Source organism: Equus asinus, chromosome 1 (assembly GCF_041296235.1).
Source record: "Equus asinus isolate D_3611 breed Donkey chromosome 1, EquAss-T2T_v2, whole genome shotgun sequence".
In the NCBI taxonomy this organism is placed as follows: domain Eukaryota; kingdom Metazoa; phylum Chordata; class Mammalia; order Perissodactyla; family Equidae; genus Equus; species Equus asinus.
This window is the reverse complement of record NC_091790.1, coordinates 149,127,843-149,139,216: the sequence shown is the minus strand read 5'-3', so window position 1 is coordinate 149,139,216 and position 11,374 is coordinate 149,127,843. Positions and strand designations below refer to the sequence as shown.

Sequence of the window (11,374 nt, the reverse complement as noted above, 5' to 3'; positions counted from 1 at the left end):
GACTTACTAAGACAAAAACATTAAAAGAATATGTAACATAGACAAAATTTCTCACAATTTAATGATGTGTAGCACTACATAGTGACATGGTTAATTTCAAAGTAATCAATCCATACGCTGGGTGATTTTAAATCCTGAACCAGGAGGATAAAGACTTGAACTTCCTATGAAAATCAATAATGTTCCACAAATACTTTAACTATAATTCTATTGCTAACACTAAAAATATGAAATAAGTGTTATTAGCAGTGGCACATTGGTTTACCACTATATAGTAGGGCCGGGATGACGCTCTGCTTGGTAGTCAAAGGATTCCATTTGTCTAGGACTATTTTAAAGATTTTATTTTTCCTTTTTCTCCCAAAGCCCCCGTACATAGTTGTGTATTTTTAGTTGTGGGTCCTTCTAGTTGTGGCATGTAGGATGCCGCTTCAGTATGGCCTGATGACCGGTGCCACGTCCGTGCCCAGGATTCAAACTGGTGAAACCCCAGGCCGCCGAAGCAGAGCATGCGAGCTTAACCACTTGGCCATGGGGCCGGCCTCCTAGGACTATTTTATTATCCAATAAACATATAGAAATAATTTCCTCTTGGAAAACACTATTTAATGAGTTTGTGTTAATAAATTTTAAAGTAAGCAATTTTTCCTCCATTGTGTGTTTATTATTCCCCTTTCACCAAAACTTTGGTCACTAACTGAATTATTACAGCATTTTTTATAAGATCATTATTCTAATATATCTTTAAACAGGATATTTTAATATAAATTTTAGAATAAGAACAATTGTTTTAGGGGGCCGACCTGGTGGCGTAGTGGTTAAGTTTGCACGTTCCACTTCGGCCACCCGGGGTTTGCCAGTTCGGATCCTAGATGCGGAACTACACACAGCTCATCAAGCCATGCTCTGGGGCATCCCACACAGGGGAACCAGATGCACTTACAACTAGGATATACAACTATGTACTGGGGTTTTGGGGAGAGACGGAAAAAAAAGTATGGAGATCTCTTGGTTTAAAAAAAAGAGAACAATTGTTTTATGCTATGAAATTTGCATACTTTCTGCTAAGGTAAGGGGTAACTTGATTAAGTTAAAAAGGATTTTGAGTTCACTTCATACAACCCCTCATTTTATATATTAGGGCTCAGATTTAAATACAATTTTTATAATTTTTCCTGCTTTTTCCCAGAAGCCCAAACTTTACCTCTGGAAGACAAAATAAATTGATGTTTAGCAATATACGCTAATGTTTTTGCTTTCATAGTAAATATTAAGATGGTAGGGGAATAAACATATGGCCACACCCAGAGTCTGAATTAATGTCTTCTCCACAGGCGTAAACCAGACTTGACCTCGTATACTAAGAATAAATAGCTACCTTCCTGGTAACTGTCAGTTAAGTTCCTCATATTTTCTACAGTGTTTGAGAGTTTCAAAAGCACTTTCCCACGTCGTGTTTTAAAAATCTCATCTTATTCTCAAAACAAACCAGCGAGGTAAGAATTATCATCTTTGTTTCACAGATGAAGGAATTGAAATCCACACAATACACATTTTGTCCCCATTCTGACAGTTAACAAAGTGGATTGAATTTTCACCTTTGATCTACTCTTCAGTTACCCTCCTTTTTTCTCTAATAATATTTAACAGGAGAAAGTCCCAGCATAGGTTGGAATAGGCAAGCAGACTAGTTGCAACCTCCATCTAAGGCTAAAACTCTAATTTTAGACAACAGGAAAACCACACAGAGACCATTGCTTACAGTTTGCAACTCACAATATCCTAATAACATTAATATAATAAATCTGATGTAAAACCTCAAAAAAACCTCAAAATAATTTTTATGCCAAAAAATGTATGTAGCTCAACCAAATAAAATAACACCTCAATCCCAATCAGAACTTGACAGAAAATAGAATTGAAAAGCAGACAGATTCCTACAAGGGGCATCAGGACACAGTGCTACATGGCTGCAGAGTTTTAAAAATTGTAGTCACCGTGCTGATCATTAGGCATTTACTGTATCTTTCACATAAACATAATATTTCATTGGTTCTTGATTACAAGGTGCAGCATAAAACAAGAATTATGAGTCCAGGTTTTAAGCTTTGGACAATTTATTTAACTGCTCTAAGACTCAATCTAAATTTGCTCCTCTATAAAGTTGGGACAATGAGCGCAGGAGCGGGCTTTGGTGAAAATTAAATGTATAGAATCTTCATGTTTTTAATGTACGTATTGTATGTAAAGTACTTGGCACAATCTTGAACAAAATAAAACCTCAATGAATCTTGAGTGGTGGAAGTGAGAGTATTACAGTATGAGTAGTAGAAATAATAACGACAGTTATGAAAGCTACTTTCTCTTGGGTCCTGATGGAGCTGGATATTGATGGTTCTGCTGGGGTCAGAAGCAACTACCTGGCTACTATCTTCTAAACTTTCCCACTGTCACTTGAATCCTTAGGCCCTTTGGCCAATCTCTTGTTAGAAACTAGAATACATTGGGGCCGGCTCAGTGGCACAGCAGTTAGGCGCCCACCTTCCACTTCGGTGGCCCAGGTTTGTGGGTTCGGATCCCAGGTGCAGACATGGCACTGCTTGGCACTCCATGCTGTGGTAGGCATCCCACCTATAAGGTAGAGGAAGATGGGCATGGATGTTAGCTCAGGGCCAGTCTTCCTCAGCAAAAAGAGAAGGATTGGCAGCAGTTAGCTCAGGGCTAATCTTTCTCAAAAAAAAAAAAAGAAAGAAAATAGAATACAAGATGAAATTTCATTTAAGGAGTTATTTACCACATCAAGAGAGTATTACAAAAATTGATAGGAAAAATCAAATAACATACAACAGTGATTCTTATCTCTTTGGGAAATAAATACTAAGTATCTATCTACCCTATTCTGCAAAATAATTTCCAAGTGGATTAAGTAGTATAAAATAGAGTAAAAAGTAAAACCATAGAAAACCAGAAGAAAATGTAGGTAAGTATTTATTTGATCTTGTAGTGGGAAAGGCTTTTCTAAGCACTATCTATATATATTAAATGGCCAATGAATAAAATAAAACTAATCCAAGTTTAGTCAAAGAAATAAAAACTAACTCAATGCTATATCATTTTCCTTATCAAATGGGTAAAATAAAAAATAACAGAGTAATGGAATTTTTATACAATGGAATAGCACATAGTCATAAAAAATCATATTATAGAAGTTATTATTTACCAGAGAAATATTTAGAAAATACTGTTATAAAATACACAGAATAATTTGAATTTTACAAAACTAACATAATGAATATATATATATAGTAAAATACTGGTGAAAATGTCAAAGATACTTATCTCTGAGAAATAGGATTATGGATGTTTTGTTTTGTGGTTGCAGAAATAAATATACATTTTTTAAATCTTAAGATATTGTTCCTAAAATACCTATTAAAAAAAGGGTAGCTAAAAAGAGAAGATGGAAGAGGAAGAAGGCAAGCATAAAGCATAGAATGGGCATCGGATGGTGGTGTGGAAGAGAACAGAGAAAAAAATGAGTGGAGTTAGGCCAGCATATCCTAATGGGAAGAACTTCAGTTGATTTTCCAATAACCAAGGTTCCAACCAATTAATCTGCAGATCTTCAAGGCTATTCGATCGAGACTGGGCACTTGCCACGCTGTAAGCTTCCTTCAGTTTCTGGTCAATTCCACTGAAAACTAGAGGAAAGGGAAATGGCTGACACAGCCACTCTTCCCATGGCTAGTCACGGTCAGCTACAGGCCAAGGAGCAGAGTGAGGCAAGTCTTCCGAGTTTTCATTAGAAAGAGACTTAGTGTCAGCAGCTTTCCCTCTAATGTCATTCTCTTAGCAAACCACCCTCTGTCGTCCTGTCTCCTTTGGGATGCAGGGAAACATTTGTAGTTCTTGCCCTAAAATTTAACTAACTTACTGACAGTGTAAATAACAGATATTGGTTTTCACAAAAGCAATTTAAAGTTGTATCTCAGGCCAGCTTCTCAAAATTAAAATTCACCTGGCCAATGTTATAGCAGAAACACCGGAGGTGGGGTAGAACAGGAGATGAGAGACTTGGACAGAATATAGAGTATGGAGTAAATGCCCTCAGATTCCTAGAAATCCGGGGAGGGCATTAGGTACCCAGAGCATCTATTATAATGTGGTCAATGTTTACTCTCTAAGGGAAAAGTTGCAGGAAACCTCATCCACTGGAAACCTGGAAATCCTGCCAGCAGTCTGGCCTCTGCCCTTGTGCAGGGACAGAAGCTGTGTTCCATCTCTCTCCAGGATAGCCAAGAGAGCTAAGCAGCCACCTTCCCTAGTCTGCTATACGAATGGGGGCGTTTTCTGCAGGAAACAATTCACAGCTGAGGACCAGGATCCCAAAGTCAGGAGGTCCATATAAATATCTTATATATCCTGCAGAAAACCGAAAATGTAGTGGTGGTATTCTCCCAAACACTACCCCAGAGCAAGACTCTGTAGTACATGGAAGAGAAAATGACTCTACAGTTTGGTTGATTAAGACTTTCCTTCAGTCATATTTCAGTCATACTTCCTTTTGGAGACATGGAAGCCTTCAGGATAATACTCTATTTACAATATAAATCTAATTTTCCTGATTAGCTATTCTGTTTTTCTTGACAAATTAACATTTGATAGACTTGATAATTCTATTTGGAGACTTCGTTATGGGAAAAACAACCCTCTACAAATGACTAAATTCCCTAAGCTTACCTCAGACATAATTATTTGATATAAGGTACAGATTGCTTTGGTATTTTGGTAAATGGGATTAAGGTTTGTAGAATTCACTCTCTCATTAATGAGAAAATAGCTGGGGGCAAATGGGTTGAATCTAAGTCTCCTTTGAAATATTGAGTGCCCAGGAAATATCGAGCCTGACTAACGGAAAAGTTCCTTTTGGTTTTTCTTTGCAGACTTCAGCTTCACAGGAAAGACGGATTCTGATACAGAAATCTGTATCTCAGATTACATCTCTAAGCGGGGCTAAACAGAAAGAATTCTAATGCCACTTCCTGTCTCCCCGGGTTAGCTCTAATACTTCGGCAAAGACCGCAGAATAGATGGTGCAGATTATAAAGCACTAGCTGGTTTAGGCCAGTGGATCCTGTTTCAGTTTGAAACAGCAAAATGCCACTAATCCAATTAAGAAAGTTCAGCTTCCCAGGTCACTGAAGGAAAATGTCTCTCAGGAGAGATTTGGACATGATAGAATTAAGTTTGATTCTCTCCAGTACAATGTTTTGTGGACCTCTAAGTCAGGAAAATAATTAGAGGTCAGCAGAAATCCATGTATATGTGTAAATATGTTTGCAAGAAATTTGATGAACAAACTAAGAGCATTTCCACATATGTATCTTTAGACATGGTTTTCTTACTCTCTTTGTTCTTCTGGTTAAAACTATATGCTGCCACCTAACCCAGATCCCACCTCTTCTGTGAAAATTTATCCCAGTCTAAGAGTGTTTTATTTATCTTAATTCTGATGATAGCCACTCAATGTTTAGCTTGTCATTTGCTTTCTTGTATTCATTCATTCAGTCATCCAATCAACAAATATGTATTCAAACTTATACCGTGCTGGGCATTATACTAGTTCCTAGGTATATGATGGTGATCAAAAAACACAGGCAGTACTGCCATCATGGAGCTTAATTGTGAGAAGTTCTAGCGAAAAGAAGAAAAGAAACTAGAGGGCCATAAAGGAAGTGACATGGGAGACACAGTTTAATTGGGTGATCAGGTGTGGCTGGTGGCAATGGACATCTGTCACTGGGGGCTGCCCAATATCTTGTGAACACTTTCCTACATTATGATAGTTTTCTACATTGTGAAAACAGCCTTCTTAAGATGGAAACCAAAAACCCTACTGTCTAGGACAAAAACCTGTCATGCATACTTAAATTCCTTCAAAGGCCTCCTTCCTTCTAAAGGTGCTACCCATTTCTGGATTATGTCACTGCCCTGAGATGAAGCTCTGGACCACATGGTCCACATCTCTCAGATTTAAAACCTATCTGCCCTAAATTGCCCCACACTTACTTGGATGAAATGCCACACTGCCAGGAGTGGAATCTAGCTTCCCAAATGTTCACCAGTGTCCTGAGTTATACAACTTAGACATATGAGGGAACTGGCCCACTGTGAGGTTGACCTTGGCCAATAGGAAATGTATATGAGAGGAAGCCCCACAGATAAATTTCTCCTTGTCTTTCCTTACTAAGGACCACCCTGAATCAGTTACTCTTTTCGGTTGCTCTGGAAAAGAACAGCATGCCAATGCACATATGCTGAGCAAGAAACAACACAGAAATGCATCATAGCACCTTGCTCTGCTTCCACTCTTTTCTTACCTCCCATACTGAATCTGTGTCTCTCAAATAAAATGTCAGCATGTTAATCCTTGTCTCAGGCTCTGCTTTCTGGAGGACTTGGTCTAAGAGATTTACCTTTTCCAGACTCCTTTGCAGCTAGGAATGGACATATGTCCAGGTTTCATTAGTTGGATGCACTTGAGATTTGGATGCAGATAGAAGCAATATGTGTAAGTGGCCACTGATGGGGACATCTTTCAGCACATGCTGTGGTGGTGTTAGTGTCAAGGATCTTCTGGAATCCAAATCCAAGATTCATGAATGACCACTGCAAACATGGGACAGTAGCAGCCGAGATGTTTTTGCTAGAAAAGTCCTGTGGTGTGTTGGGTATGATCCTACCTGTGTCATTAGTCTTTGAATTAGTAATCTTAGTTCTCTACTTCTTTTGGATATTCTGTAATCTGATATTCTATAGTAAATCTTTCTGCTTAAATTAAATACTGTGAATTCTGTTGTTTGCAACAAGGAATCCTGACCAATAGAAAGTTGGTTCACTGCACATTCATTCAGAATCTTCTCTTTTCCTTGCTATCTTCAAAAAGAGAGAATAGGGGCCGGCCCGGTGGCGCAGCAGTTAAGCTTGCACATTCTGCTTTGGTGGCCAGGGGTTCGCCGGTTCAGATCCTGGGTGTGGACATAGCACTGCTTGGCAAAGCCATGCTGTGGTAGGCGTCCCATGTATAAAGTAGAGGAAGATGGGCATGGATGTTAGCTCAGGGCCAGTCTTCCTCAGCAGAAAGAGGAAGATTGGCAGCAGTTAGCTCAGGGCTAATCTTCCCCCCGCCCCAAAAAAAGAGAGAGACTAAAAAGTGAAATATCCAAGTTTCTATTCCCCTTTGCAGGTAGAGGTATCCCTGTGATACAGTGCTGGCCCATGAGCTAGAGGGGACATTTCTTCAGTAGGGCTTCATTTTCTGAATAAAAAGAAGAGGACTTGCCTTCACACTTTCCTCGTGTTCCTGCCTTAAAAAGAAATGCTATACTGCCTGCAGTGGCAGCCATCTTGCAACCACCAGATAATAGACCAAAACTTGAAAGATGGCAGAGTGAAAAGAAGGAAGGAGCATAGGTCACTGATGATAAAATGAGTTGGTATGCTCATGAGTTACTGCACTATCTCAGGAATATCCACGCTAGCTTTATGTGTGGTAGGTTGAATTGTGGCCCCCAAATGTCCATGTCCCAATCCCTGGAAACTGTGAATATACTATGTTTACAATGTTATGCTGTGCAGGTGTGATTAAGGTACAGATTTTGAGATGGGAAGATTATCCTGGATTACCCAAGGGGGCCCAATGGAACCACAAGGGTAATTATAAGAGGGAGGTGGGAGGGTCAGAGTCAAAGAGAAAAGATGTAAGGATGGAAGCAGAGGTCAGAGAGGAAACAAGATGCTAAGCTGCCAGCTTTGAAAGTGGAGGAAGGGGCCATGAGCCAAGGAACATAAGCTGCTTCTAGAAGCTAGAAAACACAGAGGAAGGATTCTCTCCAGAGGCTCCAGAAAAAGCACAGTCCTGCTGACATCTGATTTTTATCCCAGTAAATCTGATTTCAGACCTCTGACCTGTAGAACTGTAAGATAATAAGTTTGTATTGTTTTAAGCCTCTGAATTTTTGATACTTTTTGGTAAGCCTCTGAATTTGGTAATTTACAGCAGCAATAGGAACCTTGTAATTTATGACACCCTTAACGTGTCATTTATTAATCAGATTCTCTGTTACTCACAAAGACATTCCTTACTCATACAGTGACAATCTTTTGTTTCAGTGTGGAAAAGATTCTTGCCTGGAGGACAGAAGACCTTGGTTAGATCTTAGACATGCCACTAACTTGCTTTGTGGACTTAAACAACATCAGTTTTCTTATCTACACTTGGGTTTCAAATTTTACCTACCTTAAAAGACTGTCGTAAAAATTAACTATCTAGGCATATGGGAATACCTTGCACAATCTCTGAATGTCATATGATAACAGAGTCAACATATAAATGTCTGGGGCTTTTTTCCACATAAATTTAGGATGTTAAAATAGATTAGAGATATCAAAATGCCTACTATACCTGCCACCATTCTTTATGCTGGGTCCATGCAGATGCAAGTAATCAATCATAGACCTCTTTTTCCCTGTTCTAAATGCATCCCCAGAATGCTTCTCAAGAAATGCTCCACACAACCACTACTATTTCATCAGTGTTAACACAAGAGTGTAAACCAACTTACAATGCCAAGATTACATGGTTTCTTAGACCTGATCTACCTATAAAATGCTAATTCTAGTAGTATATACATGTAAGTAAATTACAAATAATTCCACATTCACATATGCCATATGAAGGGTGCAGTATATAATAGATGCTTAATTTAAAGGATGCTTCTAGTGGAGGATTATTAGTATAAATTTTAAAGTCAGCATGATGCCATTATTAATGCCTGTTTTATGAATATGATATCCCAGTTTACTCAGTAAGTTAGAACTCAGAGTATAATTATTATGTACTCTAAACCATGCATTCGTTATCTTAATTTTATTTATTTTCAAGATGCACAGTGTTCCATCTTCCTTCCTCCCTTCTTTCCTTCCTCTCTTTCTTTTCCATAAGAATATTCACAAAGTTACCAAAAGCACACATGGACTCATACATACACAACGTTCTTCAGAGTTCCCAAGGTTTAAAAAAGAATCTACACCAAAAGCAAATATTTACAATATAACATTATATTTTCAATATAACATATTTGTTATATTTATAATATAAAAAATGAGATTACACGTATCCACAAAGAGAGGATATGTCAATTTGTCTGATTTCTAGACAATGCTCTATGCTGTATTTGAGATGACAAGATCCAGGAACAAATGTCAGTCCAGTTGAGCACTCTAAAATCTCCAGAAATTGAGAAATTACTCAAAATTCCTATAAATTTTAAGTTAAAGATCTCTAATCCCCATGTAGGACGTAGTAAACCTCAAAATTTAACTTCAGACCCCATTTACTCCAACCCACAGAAATCACATTTACTCTGTTAGCCAAGACAGCAGCTAGTGAGAGAGATATCTCACTCTCTTACGCAGGAAGAGGAAGCACTAGACCCGAGTCAAGCCATAGGCTGTCACACATTGACCTCAGAGGTCTCCAGAGGCACTGGAGGCTCGAGGTCCAGGTTCTCTCAAATGAGGTTCTGCCCTCAGTATTTATCAGTACATTTCCATGTAAAATTATTGTGCTATGTCTATATATCTAGGATACACCTTCAGCTAAATATATTTAAGTTATTGGTTATTTCTTAAAATATTTCAGTTAAACTTCTTTTGAATTAATATTTCTTTGCAGATCAATCTCCCATATTATGTTTTTCTTGCCTTTTCACTTCACATGAATAATTCATGAGTGAGAAAGTGAAACATTTATTTTTAACTCAATTTCCCACTATCTACATGTAGGAAAAGGAATAAAGTAGAGGAAAAGGATTTTTTCTCTTACCACCATCTAGTTTTTACCCTCTAGTGTTCTCCAAAAGTAAGTGAGTCTATTCTAACAGACACCAAAGAGGAAAAGTATTCTTGTCATCAAGACCAGAAAATCCGTCATAAAATTAATCTTGAAAACATATACTTACAGTTATATTGATTAGCACAGTCCAAGAACCAGAAATCCATTTGGCCTGGCCCCAAAAGTCAATGTCTGGAAAAACAATAATAATTGAAAGTCTAATCCATGTTTTCTGGTAGAGTAAAGCATTTCTTAAGACTGTTTATGCTAATTGCATTTAGAGGCATCAACATTATGATATTATTAAAAGTGAGAGGACGAAGACAAGTCATATCCTATTATCACAAATGAGGTTTCATGTTTCCATGCTAGAACAGTTAGCTTGTTCATTACACATAATTGTAATTTCAATGATGGATTAAATTCCAGGACAGAGATGTAGAATCTTAATGGAGACAGTGACATCCCATTGAAATTTCTGTGTACTGTATCCGGAATATGAAAATTAAGAAGTATCAAGACTCACAGCTAAAATATAGTATGATATTTCAAAAATCTAATGATTTATATAAAATGTAGACTCATAGGAAATGTAGATATAGTAAAATGATATTCTGTTTAGGCATTGTAATAGAAAGCAATAATAAAACAATATTCAGTAAAACCCGTATACCTGTAATAGTGAAAAATATCAATGGACATGATTTTGCACAGAGACACAGACATAGACTCAAGCAGAGCCCTTTCTGAGAAGGGCTGAAACTAAAGCATTCAATGTCTCAATAAAATTCTACCACCTTGTGCTCGCCCTTCAAGGCTCATTCAGTTTTGAATGAATTTATGCCACCCACATATTCATCATGCACTCATGTAAAAAGAAAAATTACTGGGTTTCCAGATAGAGTGTATGGGTCTTGGTCTTAAGTTTCAGCTTTAACTATGTAAGGCAATTGTTTGAAAGTTTTGTGTTATTGAATTGTATTGTATTAGGATAATTTGTCAACTACAATAGGACTATGCATATAATATAAACAATTCAAGTAGAGAACTGTACAGTTAGGTATGTTATACAATAGAAACCACACATGTAAACAAAGAGGAGAAAGAAGACTTAGGGGGTGGTAGGACTTCAGTTGGATCTTGAAGGGTAGTTAGGATGTAAAAAGGTCTAGCAAAGTCAAACTTGGTTACTTTGTTTAACTTGATTAATACTGATAACCAATCTAATATAATGAATGAACATGATACAGAGAAAAATTCTATTGAAGTTTAACTTATTAAATTATCCACAGATCACCTCTGATTTTGTGATAGCATGATATCCTTATATATTTTTCACTGTCTCCAGTAATCTTTATGCAATTATGTCATTTTGCTAAATTAGCTTATAAAAACATTTAATCCTCAATGCAGCTATGTTTTCTGTGTAATTTTTCTGTAAACACAGTTCCTAAACACATTTGGTAATTTCTACTTTTC

At 37.4% G+C, this 11,374-nt stretch overlaps 1 long non-coding RNA gene across 1 annotated transcript in view; it reads right to left on the bottom strand.

The window, feature by feature from the left end:
* LOC123283912 (uncharacterized) overlaps positions 1–11,374 on the bottom strand; it is a 35,487-nt gene that overhangs the window by 6,797 nt on the left and 17,316 nt on the right. The window contains exons 3-4 of the long non-coding RNA XR_011503297.1: positions 10,023–10,087; positions 2,542–2,631 (exon numbers count right to left, since the gene is read on the bottom strand). This is a non-coding gene — a long non-coding RNA (uncharacterized lncRNA). The remainder of the gene's footprint in view (positions 1–2,541; positions 2,632–10,022; positions 10,088–11,374) is intronic.